Source organism: Cervus elaphus, chromosome 12 (assembly GCF_910594005.1).
Source record: "Cervus elaphus chromosome 12, mCerEla1.1, whole genome shotgun sequence".
Taxonomy (NCBI): domain Eukaryota; kingdom Metazoa; phylum Chordata; class Mammalia; order Artiodactyla; family Cervidae; genus Cervus; species Cervus elaphus.
The window spans coordinates 47,727,094-47,745,226 of NC_057826.1; the positions used below are offsets into that span (position 1 = coordinate 47,727,094).

At 36.5% G+C, this 18,133-nt stretch overlaps 1 protein-coding gene across 8 annotated transcripts in view; it reads left to right on the forward strand.

Moving 5' to 3' along the window:
- Positions 1-18,133, forward strand: part of TCF12 (transcription factor 12) — a 391,020-nt gene that overhangs the window by 2,367 nt on the left and 370,520 nt on the right. The gene's annotated exons all lie outside the window — the stretch shown is intronic.

Sequence of the window (18,133 nt, forward strand, 5' to 3'; positions counted from 1 at the left end):
TGTTTTAGTATGTTTTTTTAATGCCATTCTTTAGCGTCTAGTTAGAACCATCAACAAAAACAACAAGCCCCAAATGTGGGCTGTAGCTCTAAGGATCCATTGACATTTCTTTGAGAATTTCAATGTGAATTTAAAAAATTTTCTTTTCTCTGAATTTTTAAGTTGAAAGTCATCTTGTTTGAGTACAGGTGATTGTGTCATGCTTCTGTATTTTGAAAAGTACAAGAAGAAAATGCTCTTTGGTGTATGTGTGTTTTTTTTTGTTTATATATACATGTGTGTATTTTAAAATTTTTTCTAAATTTTAGCCCATTAGCATTATTAAACCTTTGGAAAAAAAGACTTGGTAAAATAATATTACTTAAAATAGGCATATGAAAACTGAAATTGAGTCAAGCAATAATTAGTAAGGCTTATTTTAAAAGATGGCTATTCCTTTGGAAGTCTGCAGGAAATTAACAATTTTGTAGACAGTTATTTAAAATGTTGCAAATAAATGAATAGCAAGTTAGATTTACTTTCAAATAACACAGATGACTGAATTCTGTCCTACATTCACATTACAGTAGAATAACACTTAGAATAAGTTAAATTCCTCCTCCTACGGTAGTGCTTTGCTCTTTTGATTTACCTCCTGTATATTTATAACTACCTTGCTCCATTATGAATATTTATCCCATATTTCTTAAGAATGCACTTTTTCCTTTATACTCATGATTTAAAAAAATAAATGTTTCAGAAGCTAGGTTCATTCTAGTGTAGAAAAGCTATAATTTTCTGTTTAACTTAGATTATTCCTTAGTGCTCAGAGATGAGAAAAAAATAATGAAAGCCAAGACAGCATCATCCTAAGAAAACCAGCTGTCAAATCTCTAGGCTGAAACTCAATGTATTTCTTTTTGACTGTTGCTTTTTTCTTTCCCCTAATAAAATGATAGCTGATTTCTTAAGTGTGAAAGCAAAACATCAGAAATGGTTAATTTCATAACCAGTTTAACCCTTTATACCACTTTACGTTAAAAAAGTTTCTATTTAAAAATCATACACTACTTGAATTTACTAAAATTCATTTTTAATTATGAAATTACAACTTAAAGGGAAAATATAGCATGTTTTATTTCTCAAATAAATAAAATAAAAATGTTTTGGATTTTAAATATTCTAAAGCCTAGTATTATTCTTAACCAAAAGACTATCATAAAATGTCAGCCAAACCTCAGCTCTTCTCCCACTTCTGTCTGTTTATTGGTAATTGTTTGGAAAGTCATTGCTTTTTTGGGTTGGGGAGAGAAGGTTATTTGTTAATATAGAAGAAGGCTGTTTTCTCTTTCTTTACTACTGTTTTGAGTACCTGTCAAATTTTGCAGTTGATATACTCAAGAACTTTAAAACTTACTTTGTTGACTACATAGTAGATGCTTAGTATATTTCATTAAATGAGTAATGATATTGCTGTTTCAGATTGGCTTGAATTGTAGAAAATATATGTAACAGACATTGATATCAGGGACATGAGCTTAGAAATTTGCTATTAGAAATACTTTTCTGTTTTTGGAATAATGTCAACTATGTGTTTTTTTTTACTTTTTAAAATTAAAAAGTATGGTGAACTTGATGTGTATTACTAGCATGGCACTGGGGCAGTTGTGGGTCCTTTTTGTAGCATGCATTATACAGATAAAAAATTATTTTTCTACACTGTAGAAGTGTTCATAGTATTTGTTTCTTTGGAGCAGGAAATTTTAAGTTTTAAAACTGTTAGGTTTTGTATCCAATGAAAACGAACTTAAATATTTTTCTGTGCGGTTTTTTTTTAAATTTCAGGAAAAAATTGTAATTAAAAAAAGCTGTGACCTTTAGTAATTCTGAATGGATTTAGCTTTGGGGGAAGGGGAAATTGCAAAGCAATTATTTTATGTGAAAGTATACTGGTAGATATGGCCTTACAGCCGTTTCTTATCTTAAAGGAAACGTTTAAAAGAAATGGGTATGACGGTATTGTTTTACTTACGTATTTTATTGACACTTTAATAATCTTCTGTCCTGATGTCAAAGGATATGTAATACATCCTAATGACTGATTATTTGCAGTATATAAGGAAGGAGCTAAAGATCTGACTTTGCTTTTGAAGACATGACTTAAAGACTAATTACCTTGTTTTTGAAATAACATTTGTAAAATCCCAAGGCTTTGCCTCATGAAAACTGTAAGTGTATAGTATAATTGCCCTTATTGATTGTCCTTTTTGATGCTGACTTAATTTCACTGTAAGTGCTATAGTATGTGATGTTATTTTAAAATCTTATTCTGAATGGAAAATATAACTTATATGATAGCTGACACTTTATCAAAAGTCACCATGGAAAAGGTTAATGTATATTTTCTATTACTTATTTGTCTTGACAATAAGTAATATGTCAAAAAATAAGGCAATAAAAATTAGTCATAATTTTTATTTTTTCAGCGAGGGTGTTAATTTTCTTTGCATTATAATAAGACTGAACTTGTCTACTTGATAGGATATAATCTCTGAGGTATTCTTATTGTGACCTTGAGAGGGGGGCTTCTTTCTGTAGGAGTCAAAGGTGAGGCACTTTATAGGACAACACTGTCCTATTAGAGGAAAGCTTGTTGAAAGGATTGACAGAGTGGAAATAGTTCGGTGTTTAAATCCACTCTCCCCTCCAACTTTAGGTCTTGAGTGTGTAGAACTAAATTGTGATATTTGGCTTAGATTTTAGTAGTTTAAATATTTACATGATAGCTGAAAGATTTCCTTTGTTAGTTTTTGAATCTAAGTCATAAGAGGTGTCCAAAGGAAGTGGGATATATATGTTTTGTAAGTAACTATACGTATTGAGTCTGTCTCTTATATTTCTATCTAGAAAGTTATTTTAGCTACCAAGTAAAGCTTTCACTTTTCTTTGTTCAAATCAGACTTTTGTAACACTATAAATTTCTTGCCGAAGATTTTTGGAAAGAATTACAAGAATTATTTTTCTAGCTCTTAATTTTTAAAAGGAATGCAGGTTTTCATTTTTTGGGTGGTATTTTCATATGTACATATAGACTTTTTGAAAATATTGATATGGGGCAGAAAAATGAATTCTCATTAAATTTATCCCCAGTTTTTTAAATTAAACTTTTTGTTTTGAGATAATTGTAGATTCATACGCAGTTGTAAGAAACAATACAGAGATCCCACTTGCACTTCACCATGCTTCTCACAAGCATACTTGTAAAACTATGGTACAGTATCACAGCTAGGTTTCTGACAGCGATAAAGTCAAGGTACAAGAGCAGTTTCATCATCATGAAGATTCCTGATGTCCTGATGTTTCCCTAATGTAGCTTTATCTATTTTTAAAGTAATTTGAAAAGAAAAAAAGGGAAAAATTAGTCAATACTTACTCACAGATTGCCACAGTGTTACTCAAAATATCAAAAAAGAGAATACCAAAGTTTTACCAATGTATTTTTTAACTGAATTATAAGTATAAGTAGGAGTGGTAATTTTATAAAGGCAAAACTAGGTTTGGGTTTTTCACTTAAGGTATTATAAACTTATGAGTAGGGTATGTTTCATTTTGTGTACCTATCAGTATTGAAATTCGTTGACTACAGTGTGTAATAATACAGACTTACTCAAATTTAATACTGCTACTTGGATAACTGAGCCATGTTAGACATTTGCTTCTGGCAAGCTGTAGTGATCAGGAAGTAACTGCAGAGTCAACAGGCATGTGAAGAAAAATACAATATTTTAGGATAAATATAGTCTATTGTTAAGTTGCTTATTTAAAGTAAAAGTTAAATAGTAAAGGAGTGTTTTTAGAGAATCTGTATATGAAAATATAATCTTAGAAAACAGAAAAATTAGATACAAGATTATAACCATGGGTATTGTGTGTTTTTAGGAGTAGTTCCTATAGTTATTTTAAGTAGTCATGGCTTATAATGGATTTGAAAAGCAGTTTGATTAGGTCACAGTATTTTAGAGGGTTGGTTTTACAGTGAGCCATACCTTTGATTAATTATTATTTCTGTTTTCATTAACAGTTTAAATACAGATTCAACTTTCTGTCTTTTATGTTGTCTTTTTATTTGAGTTTTAAAATCATTCTCTTGGATAGGAAGATAAAAAAGATGAAGATTTCTGTTTTTATTTAGTCACTAAGTTGTGTCTGACTCTTTTGCGACCCCATGGACTGTAGCCTACCAGGCTCCTCTATCCATGTGCTTTCCCAGGCAAAAATACTGGAGTGGGTTGCCATTTCCTTCTCCAGGGAATCTTCCCAACCCAGGGAGCAAACCCCGGGAGCAAACCCATGTCTTCTGCATTAGCAGGCAGATTTTTTTACCTCTGAGTCGCCAGGGAAGCCCAAAGGTGAAGATACTCAACTTTAAATATAAATACAGTTGTTTTCATTTTCACATTTTAGATTTAATGGGGCTATATACAGTAATTTCTTTTTTTATATGTATATTCTTTTTACTTTTTAAATCATTTTTTAAAGTATTTATTTATTTGGGCATTGGGTCTTAACAGTTGCAGCAAGTAGGCTCTTCCTTCGTTGTGGTGCATGGACTCTAGTTGTGGTGCATGGGCTTCAGAGCACTCCGGCTTAGTAGCTGTGGCTCACAGGCTTAGCTGCTCTCTGGCTAGTTCCCAGACAAGGGATTGAACCCGGGTCCTCTGCATTGCAAGGCAGATTCTTAACCACTGGACCATCAGGGAAATCCCAGTAATTTCTTATTAAAGCCAAATAGTCTTTTTTGTTCTTGAACAATTGATAATCATGTGTGGAATGTCATTGTCTGCCTAGTGTTGTCAAAGGCTGGAATAACTTTCCACAAAAGAGTAAAATAACACTATTAGAAAAAGTCTCCTGGAAAAAAAAGTAGTTTTTGGACAGTGTGTGGGATAATTAAAAAAAAAAAATCATATAATAGGACTGCTTTTGTGTATTGCTTGAATATGGTTTTTTGGAAAGGGATGTCGAAATTACTGATCTAATTCTTTTGTGCTTATAGAATAAAATGAAAAGAAGATGAACATTTAAATATATCAGTTAGAAACATTTTCTGCTTTTTTAAATAGTTGAGCCATATTTATCTTAGATTTATCAATTAAACACATTTATTTAGTATTTGCACATCTTGGTATCCTCCTAGCTTTTGGGAAGGTGGCAAATGGAGAAGGATATAGAGAAAAAGGGGAGGCATCTCATTAGATAGATAGATAAGATGTAAAAATACGAGGTAGATAAATATCTGTAACAAAAAATGTCAACAATTGCGCATCAGTGTAGGTTATATTGAGTCCATAAGAATAAGGATGTGCTGAGGAGTGAGGGGACTGGTTTAAAGATAAATCAGAAGTGTTGAATTTAGAGTTGACTTTAAAGGAGATACAAAAAATGAATTAGAGAAGAGAAGAACTATCTTCCCAAATGTCCTCCTTTTCATTAACAGAGACCTGGAAATGGGAGGCTTGCTTCAAGGTCCTGTGTATACACAATTCAGGGAAAGAGAAACTGATTTTTATTGATGACAACTCCTGTACTCCTAGAGGAGCTCATGTTTATATACTGCATGGGTTCAATTCTAACCATTGCTGTTTATGAGCTGGTGATCTTGGGTATGTTTCTTACCCTTTTTATGCTTCTGTTTCTTACTCTGTAAAAGCCTCATGAGTTGTTACAAGTGTTAACTGAGTTGATAGAAGTAAAGCTCTAGGAACAGTATCTGGCACATAGTGAACTGTGGTGAAGTGAATTGTTAGTGGTGAGGCAATAAAATAAGGAAAGCATTTACTTACTCAGGAGGCTATTGTGCTAATCTCTGGTGTAAATTTGGACCTGGTATTAGTATAGGAAGTAGGAAGGAAAAATACCAGAAGAAAGGAAAGGATTGACAGAATTTGAAGGATTGGGTTTCTGTAGGTAAGAGAAATGACTTTTGCAGTTCTGGTGAAACTGGAAGATTGTTGTGCTGGAGAAAAAAAAAGATATGTTTTGAGCATTTTGATTTTCACATGGCCTGGGACTCTTGCTAATTTAGGGATTTATGAGAAAAGAGTGCTGCAGGATGAGTTAAAGATTTTGGTTTAAAAAAAGCTATTTTCTGCCTATAAAATTAATACATAATCATCATTGAAAAAAGTTAGAACAAAAAAGCAATAGGTGGGGAAAGACATTCATTATTTTACTATCGAGTAGATTTTACAGTTTGATTTATTTCCTTCTAATCTTTTTTTCCCCTGTTGTATGTTTGCAACATTGTGAGCTTACTGATGGTTTCATTTCTTGACCTGCTTTTTTATTTCACATGATGTTATGAATATTATCTCATATTCTTAAAGATTCTTCATTTAGTTTGGTTGCTGAGCTCTTGTGACCCCATGGACTGCAGCACATCAGGCTTCCCCCTGCATCACCAACTCCTGGAGCTTGCTCAAACTCATGTCCATCGAGTTGGTGATGTCATCCAACCATCTCATCCTCTGTTGTCTCCTTCTCCTCCTGCCCTCAGTCTTTCTCAGCATCAGCGTCTTTTCCAGTGAGTCAGTTCTTCACATCAAGTGGCCAAAGTATTGGAGCTTCAACTTCAGCATCAGTCCTTCCAATGAATATTCAGAACTGATTTCATTTAGGATTGACTGGATTGATCTCCTTGCAGTCCAAGGGACTTGCAAGAGTCTTCTCCAATACCACAGTTCAAAAGCATCAAAAAAGATTCTTCATAAACTCCCTTAAAAATTGTTGTATTATTACATGGGATGGATACAGTGTAACTTTTATCAAATAATTTCTCTTACTGCTTGATGCTTCGAGAGTCTGTTGATTTGCTTCTTGGTATTATAAAAAATATGATAGTGAATACCTTTTTGTACATCCATACATTTTTATCCACACTTCCTTTGGTTTCCTTTGGCTAAGAGGTGGAGATTTGGGGTTTTGTTCTTACAAGTTATAATTAAAGCTAAGTGAGTGAATGTATACCCTAGGGAAAGGTCAAGGATTGATGTTAATGGTGGAGTTAAATATATAAAATAGTCACTTTGGCTGATTATTTATTACTTAATAGATGGAGTGTTTGATGACATTGGGTGCAGATTTGTATTTGTATATAATTTGATTGTGTGGTGACTGGAGGGAATTCTTGGCATTCTTTGAGCTGTGCTTGTCGAAATAGAGTGGAATCTAGTTGGATTCTATACATTTCTGATACATCTACTGTTTGTTCTCTGTTTTTTGTTACTTTGGGGTACAAAAGCATCCAAGTGTTACTCTCTGCATTCCATCTTTCAAGTTGTGTGAAGTTCTTCACTTTTTTCCTCTGATGGTGAAGGGAGTGGAGTGAGTCGGCATGATTCTATTTAATGTAGAAAATGTGAGAGAGTCCTTGAATTCTTGGTGTTTTATAAGAGAGGCAGTGTAGTGTAGTGGGAAGAATTGGTATCAGGAGCCAGATGACTGGATTGGAACTTAATAGCTGGGCCCTGGGAAAGTCATTTAAATGATCTGAGCATACTTTTTTCCTTTGTGAAGAGTGAATGATAATGCTTACCTTCAGAATCCATATGAGGATCCAATAAGATCTCTGTATATTGTTTACTACACTGTTCAGCTTCAAAAATGGTAGCTGCCATTTTTATGGTACCCTCTTAAGTAATACTAATGTAATATTCATTATTAATAGTAATAATTATAACCAGTTGTATAGCCAGTGTTGATTGAGCTGTTATCATATGCTAGGTACTGTGCTAAACTGTTTATAAGCATTATCTCATTTTGATTTGGGTAAAATGTGATATTTATGATGGTAGATAGGGTGAAGAAATGCCCATCAAGAACAGCATATCAAAGTTGCTTTTTAGTGCCATAAAATGGTGCCTGTTGTTAAAATTCTAAGAAAATATCAGGCAGAAGAAGAGTTTTGAAAGGTCATTCATTTCAGTTCAGTCACTTAGTCGGGTCTGACTCTTTGTGACCCCATGGACTGCAGCATGTCAGGCTTCCTTGTCCGTCACCAACTTGCTGAAACTAATGTCCATCGAGTTGGTGATGCCATCCAACCATCTCATCCTCTGTCATCCCTGTCTCCCGCCTTCAGTCTTTCCCAGCTTCAGGGTCTTTTCCAGTGAGTCAGTTCTTTGCATCAGGTGGCCAAAGTATTGGAGTTTCAGCTTCAGCATCAGTCCTTCCAATGAATATTCAGGACTGATTTCCTTTAGGATGGACTGGTTGTATCTCCTTGCAGTCCAAGGGACTCTCAAGAGTCTTCTCCAACACTGCAGTTCAAAAGCATTGATTCTTTGGCTCTCAGCTTTCTTTATGGTCCAACTCTCCCATCCATTCATGACCACTGGAAAGACCACAGCTTTGACTAGCTGTGGTTTGTCAGCAAAGTGATGTGCTGATTTTTAGTATGCTGTCTAGGTTGGTCATAGCTTTTCTTCCAAGGAGCAAGCGTCTTTAATTTCATGGCTTCAGTGATTTTGGAGCCCAAGAAAATAAAGTCTGTCACTGTTTCCATTGTTTGCCCATCTATTTATCATGAAGTGATGGGACTGGATGCCACGATCTTAGTTTTTTGAATGTTGAATTTTAAGCCAGCTTTTTCACTCTCCTTTTTCACTTTCATCAAGAGGCTCTTGAGTTCCTCTTCACTTTCTGCCATAAGGCTGGTGTCATCTGCATTTCTGAGGTTATTGATGTTTCTCCTGGCAAACTTGATTCCAGCTGTGCTTATCCAGCCTGGCATTTCGCATGATGTATTCTGCATATAAGTTAAATAAGTAGGGTGACAGTATGCAGCCTTGAGGTATTCCATTCCCGATTTGGAGCCAGTCATTGTTCCATGTCCAGTTCTAACTGTTGCTTCTTGACTTGCATATAGATTTCTCAGGAGGCAGATCAGGTGGTCTGGTATTCCCATCTCTTGAAGAAATTTTCAGAAGTTGTTGTGATCTATACAGTCAAAAGCTTTGGTGTAATCAATAAAGCAGAAGTAGATGTTTTTCTGAAATTCTCTTGCTTTTTTGATGATCCAGCAGATGTTGGCAATTTGATATCTGGTTCTTCTGCCTTTTCAAAATCCAGCTTGAACATCTGGAAATTCACGGCTCACATATTGCTGAAGCCTGGCTTGGAGAATTTTGAGCATTACTTTCCTAGTGTGTGAGATGAATGCAATTGTATTGTGTGGTAGTTTGAACATTCTTTGGCATTGCCCTTCTTTGGGATTGGAACGAAAACTGACCTTTTCCAGTCCTGTAGCCATGGCCACTGCTGAGTTTTCCAAATTTGCTGCCATATTGAATGCAGCACTTTCATAGCATCATCTTTTAGGATTTGAAATAGTGCAACTGGAATTCTATCACCTACACTAGCTTTGTTGTAGTGATGCTTCCTAAGGCCCACTTGACTTTGCATTCCTGTACAATGCGAAGTGCTCTTCAGGCACTCTGTCATTCAGTCAGTTCAGTTCAGTCGCTCAGTCGTGTCCGACTCTCTGCGACCCCGTGAATCGCAGCACGCCAGGCCTCCCTGTCCATCACCAACTCCCGGAATTTACTCAAACTCATGTCCATCGAGTCAGTGATGCCATCCAGCCATCTCATCTTCTGTCGGCCCCTTCTCCTCCTGCCCCCAATCCCTCCCAGCATCAGGGTCTTTTCCAGTGAGTCAACTCTTCGCATGAGGGGGCCAAAGTACTGGAGTTTCAGCTTCAGCATCAGTCCTTCCAATGAATACCCAGGACTGATCTCCTTTAGGATGGACTGGTTGGATCTCCTTGCAGTCCAAGGGACTCTAAAGAGTCATCTCCAACACCACAGTTCAAAAGCATTAATTTTTCAGTGCTCAGCTTTCTTCACAGTCCAACTCGCACATCCATACATGACCACTGGAGAAACCATAACCTTGACCAGGTGGACCTTTGTTGACAAAGTAATGTCTCTGCTTTTTAATGTGCTAGCTAGGTTCCAACCTGTCTCCCAGCTATTCTGTCCTCTCAGGTCACATCATTTTTAATTTATTAATTTATTTAGACTACACTTCACTCTAGAAAAGAAAATTTCAGAGTAATTCTTACACTCGTTCTCACTCTATCATTAGGTGCCTAGTAAAATTACCTTTATTTTTTTTTAGCTGATTTCTTCTTAGTACTATTATTTTATGGACTACATATTGTATAATGCAGAATGATTAACAGAAATGTGTATACTTATTGAAACCCTTTTCCGTGTTAATATCACCACTTGGTTAAAGTGTTTTCTCTATATTCTGTCTCTAGCTGCTTGAAAATTTTCTTTTCTGGAGTGAAGTGTAGTCTAAATAAATTAATAAATTAATAAGTTAAAAATGATGTGACCTGAGAAGATAGAATAGCTGGGAGACAGGTTGGATAGAATGTTAAGAGTCTATGGGATAGAGCTCCTTCACTTTTTTCTTAATGGCAGAGAAGGAGCATAAACTTCCCTGATAGCCTCAAGCAGCACATTTTACATGAGCAGAAGAAATCTTAAAAATCTTCATGTGCATTTTACTTTGTATTGCCTGGCACAGACATATTTGTTGTAATGTAACTGTTTTAATTAGTCATTGAGTAAAACTGAAGTTGTAGGAAGATTCATTGAGTATAGCTTATTTTTCCTTTTGTTTTTTTTTTTTTTTTTTGAGTATAGCTTATGACATCACCTTCCTCCTGTCTTCCTTTGTATCTTTAGGGGTAGTGGCCAGAGTGGAATGGGATGCAGTCCTATGCTATCCTTTCTTTTGTGAGAAGGCCAGCCTTAGAGTTTCTTCTTTGGCTGTCATTGGTCCTGGATCTTTTCTGGTTGCCACAGAAATCTCTGAAAAAGGATTGTTACACTGGTTGGGGGTGGTTTTGGTAGGGAGGAAATTGTTATTCCATAAGCAGAGCACAGAGAGATTTGTTGTAATATATGTAACTGTCATTTGAACCTCTATTTTCTTTTTCTAGCCAGATCATCCTGTAATTTTTTCGCATACCCTTGACTTGAGAAGAAAATGTATGTTTTTACAGACAGAGCTTTGGTTTTTTAATCCATGTTTAAAATGTGCTCTCACGTGTTCCAGGTTAAAAATGTGCCTCATAAAGACTATGGTGAGTCATCCAAGCTACTGTAAGCTGATTGGGGACTTAAAGATCGAACAGAAATGAAAACGGATTAGGGATTGGTTACTAATTTTTATTGCATTGAATAGTGATTCAGGGATAAAACCTTTAAAATAAAATAACATTTTGAGATAAGGCACAGGACAGAAACACTACCTTTCTTAAGAAACAAAACAAACACTCCCATACCTTATCTTTGGCTATTACAAATGAAAAAAACTGGCTCAAGATGTCATTTTCTCAGATCTATTTCAGATATTAAGAAAGTGCATGAATTTGAACTGAGGGAATACTCTGAATTTGGGAGATTATTCCAGTACTCCAAAGGAAGTCTTTTTGGAAGTAGCCTCCCTCAGAAGCTGTTGATTTGTTTTCTTCTGGTGGTATTGCTGCTGAGCCGTTGTGAGGCTTTAAAATGAGCAGTATTACCTCATGATGACTCTCCCACAGCTTCACTGGTGGTTCATGTAGAGAACGCAGATTGAACTTAATATGATCACACAACTCCAGTCAATGAGCAGCTGCACTGCTGTTCTCAGCAAGAGTTGTGAGTTAGTGGTAGGGTACCACGGGGAACCTTGCTTAGAGGGAATTGTAGTCATCAGCCTCTTGGTCCTGAGGTGTGTGTTTTGAGATTGTTGGGAATAAACGAAAGGTTTGCTGTGGCTCACTTTGGATTTATGGCAGAAGCATAATTTGGTCACAGGTTAGAGAATCTGAGCTATATGGGCATTCGTAAACAATGAATGAACATTGTTTAGTTCTCCTGAGTGAGGAGGTCCTCTTCGGTTTTTGCTATTTGGAAACCCTACTGTATGCAACTGACTTTGACCTACTTAGGCTTTGGAAAATGTTTTTCAGTGTTGGTTCTGATTTAGAATAAAGTTAAAGGGGGAGGTTGGTTGTTGCATGTTGAATCTCTTGGTCACAACTTACAGACAACTTGAATTGATTATGCTTTTCCAACTAGGCAAGTAATAGATTCATTTAAAGACTTTATTAAATATCCTAAATGTCTCTTACTTAACCATCAGCTAGTTCTTTTTATTCTAGGTGATAGCGTAGTTTGTTTCTTATATATCAAGACCACCTTTTATCTGCCAAAGGTTCACAGTCACTGATCTGCCATTATGACATCCAAAAAGATCTGAGTCAAAATTTTCCCTTTAAATTCAGCATAAACTATTGTAGTGGCAGAATATTATCTTTTCTGAAGGGAGGTCATTGACATTCCCTATTTTTCTAGTTGGAGCTTCCCTGCTGGCTCAGTGGTAAAGAATCTGCCTGCCAATGCAGAAGACACCGGTTTGATCCTTGTGTAGGGACGATCCCCTGGAGAAGGAAGTGGCAGCCCATTCCAGTATTCTTGCCTGGAAAACCCCATGGACTTAGGAGCCTGGCTGGCGGGCTACAGTCCATGGGATCACAAAAGAGTTGGACACGACTTAGCGACTAAAAAATGACAACAGTTTTCCTAGTTATTGTATAATTACCAGGTTCTGGGGATGATGTGACATACAGCCATATATACTCTTTCTCTTCTAAAATGTGAAAAATGGAATTCTAAAACTCACCTGGCTCCATGGATTTCTGAAAAGGTACTATAGACCTCCCTTTGTGTGTTTGTGGATGTGGGAGTGAGTGGGTGCAGGGGTGTGTCTGTGGGAGTGAGAATTAACCTCCCTCCCTTCTTCACTGTTTTCAACTCAAAAATTTCTTTTTTGGACTAAAACTCTATAGACTAGAGACTGAATTATTTGAAATACAGAAAAAAATTGTAGTGGACTTGTTAATATAAAAGGAAATTCTTCTTGTAATACAACCTTTTTGGACTGAGCTTTGTGCTTTGAGATGTTTGCCTTATATATTGTTTTAGGAAATCAGTTTTTATTTTGAGTAGGGATAAGCTTTTTATCTTTTGGGCCAAGGAGTGTAGTGATACTTCCCTGGTCATTTTGCATGGAAATTTTCAGTGTACTAATAGAAATGTTCTTATATATATAAAACCAGGTAAGAAATAGTTATGTATATATAGATGTGTATATAAAACTAGCTGCCTGTGATTGTGTGCAAGAGAAAGCCTGAGCCCTGGCCCATATCCAAGTTTAACAGTGTGAGAGCAAACCAGAAAATCCCACCAAGCCGTATGCACGAAGAAAAGGAGGTGCTAAGATTTGGTTTCATAGAGGACAGACAACAAAACCAGTCTTGGGTAGTTTTATTCTTTCCTTTTATATTGGTTAAAGGGTTTATAGCATGATGTTTATTCCTGCAGTGTACTCGTTAAAGGCATCTTCATTAAAAACCAATTGTGATTCTAATGAGTGGATGAAGTTTTCCTCAGGAGCCTGTCATTGGCTCAGTGCTATTATTGTTTAACGTAGCTATGAAAGTAGCAATGAAGGAAGTGTGTAATAAACTAGTCCTTGTGTATCTGTTGTTTTGAGAGTCAGGTCAGTTGGCTATTCTGACTTTTCTGGTTTCCTTGCAAACCTGTTTCCTGTAGCATCACCAGTGTTACTGTCTGAAGAATCCTTATATAATATTAAATAATTAAATTGACATAAAGTTTGTAGAGGTTTGAGATACCCCACATTGGGAACACAGAACAGGCTATACAGCTCAGGTCTGTCTTGCCTTCATATTTATTTAACCTCTCTTGTCAAACTTCAGTGTGTTGCCAGAGTGAACAGAGTATTGCCAGACTGAGACTGACGCTTGCTGAACAAGTTGTGTAGCAGTGGGACTTTGCCCAGTGAATGATTCGGGGAATGAGAAGAGTCTTATTTAAAAGAAAATCAATAATGATAAACGCACTTCATAAATATTTACCCATTCACTATTTACTGCATAATTCTTGTAGGAAGTTGGTAACTGTTCATTTTACAGAGGAAATAGAGAAATCAACAGTGATATACATTTGCCTGTGGTTTCTTATTGCCCCTCAGAAGTAGCAAACTGATCAGTTGTAGTTGCACCTGCACTGATACCAATCTACACCAGAGTACGGTTTGTCAGGAGGAATTTAATATCTCTAGAAATTGTTAAAATTTGTTCTTATAACTGGAGGCTTAAATGGTGCCATGTTGATAATCTTCAAAAGAAAGTGCTTCAGGATTTATTTATTGTTAAGAAAATGATAATCAAAAGCCTCCATAAAATGAAGCTCTTCTTGTTAGTATTACACAATATTGAATATAAACAACTACAGTCTGAAATGTCTTTAGAAGAGTTTCTTCTTTTTGTGTGTGGTCCTCTCTTATTGTTCAGCTGTTGTCAGCCTTTGTGCCTTGGGAAGAAGATAAATTTGATAGTTATAAGATACTGGAATATTCACAGGTATTATTTGGTTGAGGCCGTAGAAAAGAATGGTTGTTTCATAGTGTAGAAAATTCTTTATTTTCACTTCCCCCTTTTCAAAGGTTTAGTGTTTATTTAGTTATAAAGGCAAGTAAAAGCAGATGGAAAATAGTTATTCCAAGGGTAGTTTAAAAATATTATTAAACATGTAGAAGAGGTTTTAATGGAAGTTGTTAAAATTTAATTTTGGCAACAGACTTTTCAAAGCATTAAAATGGAAAGATATATTTGAGAGGGTGCCAATCTAGTGAATTTTGTATTTTTATTTATGTAAAGTAGACTGGGCTTTCATTTTGTTGAAGCACTCGGTAGGCATAGGAGAGTGCGTTAATGTGCTGTTTTTTATTGGTCTGTGTAGAATGTTTGTTCACTTTAAGGTGGTGGTGAACAGAGACAGTTACTTTGTGGTATGCTGGAAAGAGGAGGGGTTTGAAGTCACAACGCTTGGTTCGTTGTTGGCTTTATCGTTTACCAGATTTGTGATCCTACAACAGTGTGTTAACTTCTCTGTTTATTTTATGTCTAAAATGAGGAGAACAAAAATACTGCCTAACAAGCTGTGATAGTGATCAAATCAGATAATTTTTAGGGAAATTATTTCTAAAATGTGGAGGTTTGTGATTCTGTACTAATTTTTGTTGTTGTTCAGTCGCTGCATCCTGTCTGACTTTTTGTGACCCCATGGACTGCAGCACGCCAGACCTCCCTGTCCCTCACCATCTCCTGGAGTTTGCCCAAGTTCATGTCCATTTTGTTCACATTTGCTCAAGTTTGCCCAGGTTCGTGTCCATTGAATTGGTGATGCTATCGAACTGTCTCTGTACTAGTGTACTACAACCATCATCCTTACTAACATTAGTTGTCTTACGTTAGGTGGCATAGCAACTCTTGAAGGGTTTCCAAGCTCACAAGTTTATGGGCAATGAGTGACTATTCATGCAAAACTTCATTTCTGACAGTCAGTTTAGCTCAGGTGATTGCGAGGGATGATAATCTAAGGAACCCTCTTACAGTAGGGAACCCTCAGAATCTCAGAATTCTTCAGATGAGTTCTTTCTCTTTTTGGTTAGATGAGGGAAGTTAAAGCAATAAAGTAAACTCTGTTAGATCTCAAACTGTAAAGCCTCCAAGTTAGTAATTTTGAGTCTTGTATTTTCAGCTTACTTTTAAATGCTTGTTGACAGTCTGTTGTAGTGACAATGTTAACCCTAGGCTTAAGCAGGGTGGCAGCTAAATAGTTCTTAGGAAAGTTTTTGCTTTGTTTGATGAGCAGTTATCTGAACAAAATTTTAGTGTCAGTAAGAGTTAACCTTTTGAAGATTTTAAAGTACTGGATGTGGTGGCCTTTGTATACTCCTGAGTGAGGATGAGAGGATGCAAGGGTGAAATTGGGAAATACAAGTGGAACTCTCATCTGTATGCCTGTGCTTGAAGCAGGAAGGGTTAACTTAGTCTTACTCACAAAGGACCAGGAATCAGGACTTGGGACTGTGTGCTGGTGCTGCTGTTTCCATGTTCTTTGTGATTAGGAAAGATGAGGGCTTCCCCAGGTCCTGTGCTGTCCCTTTCCAATTGGTGTGCTTGTCTGGACATACAAAACACTTAGGTCACTTTTTACTGGGAAATAGTGAGATTTTTACTTACTCTATGTATGTATGTGTTAATGGGATTATATTGTTTGGAAATTTTCACTTTATTTTAAAGAAAGAAATCAGCAAATTCAGGAACCCAGAGCCAGTGTGGCTGTTGGGGTGGTTTTGATGGAGGCTCTGTACTGGTGAACTTTATTGGAGCTATTTGCTAATTTTTCTTTAGGAGAAGACAATGGCTGGGTTTAGATGAGAGGGGTTATAGGATGATTTAACAGTCATTTGACTGGTGTCAGGAAAACTTTGGGGCTTTATGGTTGTAATAGTTCCTATTCCATCTTGAAAGATCTTGTGTTAAATTGCAATGATGTGAGAGTAGATGACAGGTGAAACAGAAAAACTGTGGACCTTGGGAATGGATAATCAGGTTTCTGAATACAATTTCTAAGAACCCTGGGGCCAGGTGAAGTAGCTTACTTTTCTTTCATAGGTATTTGATGGCTTTTGCATTCTTGTTGCTACCACTGTGATCTGTTACTTCACTACTGGATGTCATAGTAGTCTCTTTACTTGGCCTCCTTGCTGCCATTTGCTCTGTTTTATTCTGCTCAGGCTGCCATAACAAAATAATACAGGCTGAGTGATTTAAACAACAGCAATTCATTTTCCAACAATTCTGGAAACTGGAAGTCTGAGATCAGGGTAATGACATTGTCAGGTTCTGATGTGAACTCTTCCTGGCTTACAGGCTTTCTTTTTGCTGTGTTCTCACATAGCCTTTCCTCAGTGTGTGCATGACAGGAGAGGAGGGAGAGAAAATTGTCTGGTGTCATTTTCATGGGTGTGTGCTAAGTCACTTCAGTAGTGTCTGACTTTGTGACCCTATGGGTTGTAGGCTGCCAGACTCCTCTGTCCATGGGATTCTCCAGGCAAGAATACTGTGGAGTGGGTTGCCATTTCCTTCTCCAGGGGATCTTCCTGACCCATGGGTCAGTCCTGCATCTCATTGTGTCTCCTGCGTTGGCAGGCAGGTTCTTTACCGCTAGTGCCGCCTGGGAAGCCCAGTGTTGTCTTGCAAGGGCACTAATGCCATTGCAGGGGCCCCAGCCTCATGACCTCATTTCATCCTAATTACCTGTCAGAGGCCTCATTCCAGATACTGGCTTCAGTCGATGAATTTATGGGAGGGAGATGCAAACGTTTAGTCCAAAACACAGTCCTTATATCTTTAAAACATCTTTCTCCTATGGCTTGTCACAGAGTCTACATTTGTTCCCTATTGGGGAAACAAACAGTAGCTCCACCTTGGCATTTAAGTTCTTTAATAATATGATAGAAAGTTACTTTAGGAGTAACAGTTTTACACTCAATACTTCCCAGTCTGAATTGTATGGTTCAGTTGCACTGGTCTTTTACCTGACTTCCTGCCTCTAGTGTTTTTTTTTTTTCCTTATTAACTGGAATATTTACTTGCTGTTTTTATGTCTTTTTAACCTCCTTTCCTTCATGAAATCTTTTCCAGCCATTTTGGGTCATAATTTTCAAAAAATACGGCTTCCAGATATTTAAAGGACATTTGGGTAAAGGAAAATACTTGTTCTTTTTTGCTCCTGAAGGAAAAGCTAAAGCCATTAAGGCGGTTATGACCAGTAGATCTTTGATTCCAGCCAGTTACTGTAGTAACTAATGGGTTAGCCATGTAAATTTAAGAGAAGACTGAAGACTGCTTTTTGTGAGTATTGAACAGAGATTTCTGTTTTAGAATATATATTAGATTATATGCTTTCTGAGAGCAAAAATAGTGTTTTACATTTGTATTTCTGCAAAATATCCTGCTTTTAGGTCAAGTACCTGGTGATTGACTATTTTTAGGTTTGGGGATATGTGATAGATTGGTGGAAAGATTAAATCCCCTAAATTAAATTTCTTAGATTAGATGCCCTGAGTTGCATTTTTTGTTAGTATTAGCTTCATGGGGAAGTTTTAAGGGAGCACTGAATTTGTGTGGATTAGCTGACCAGAGACCTGTGGTGTT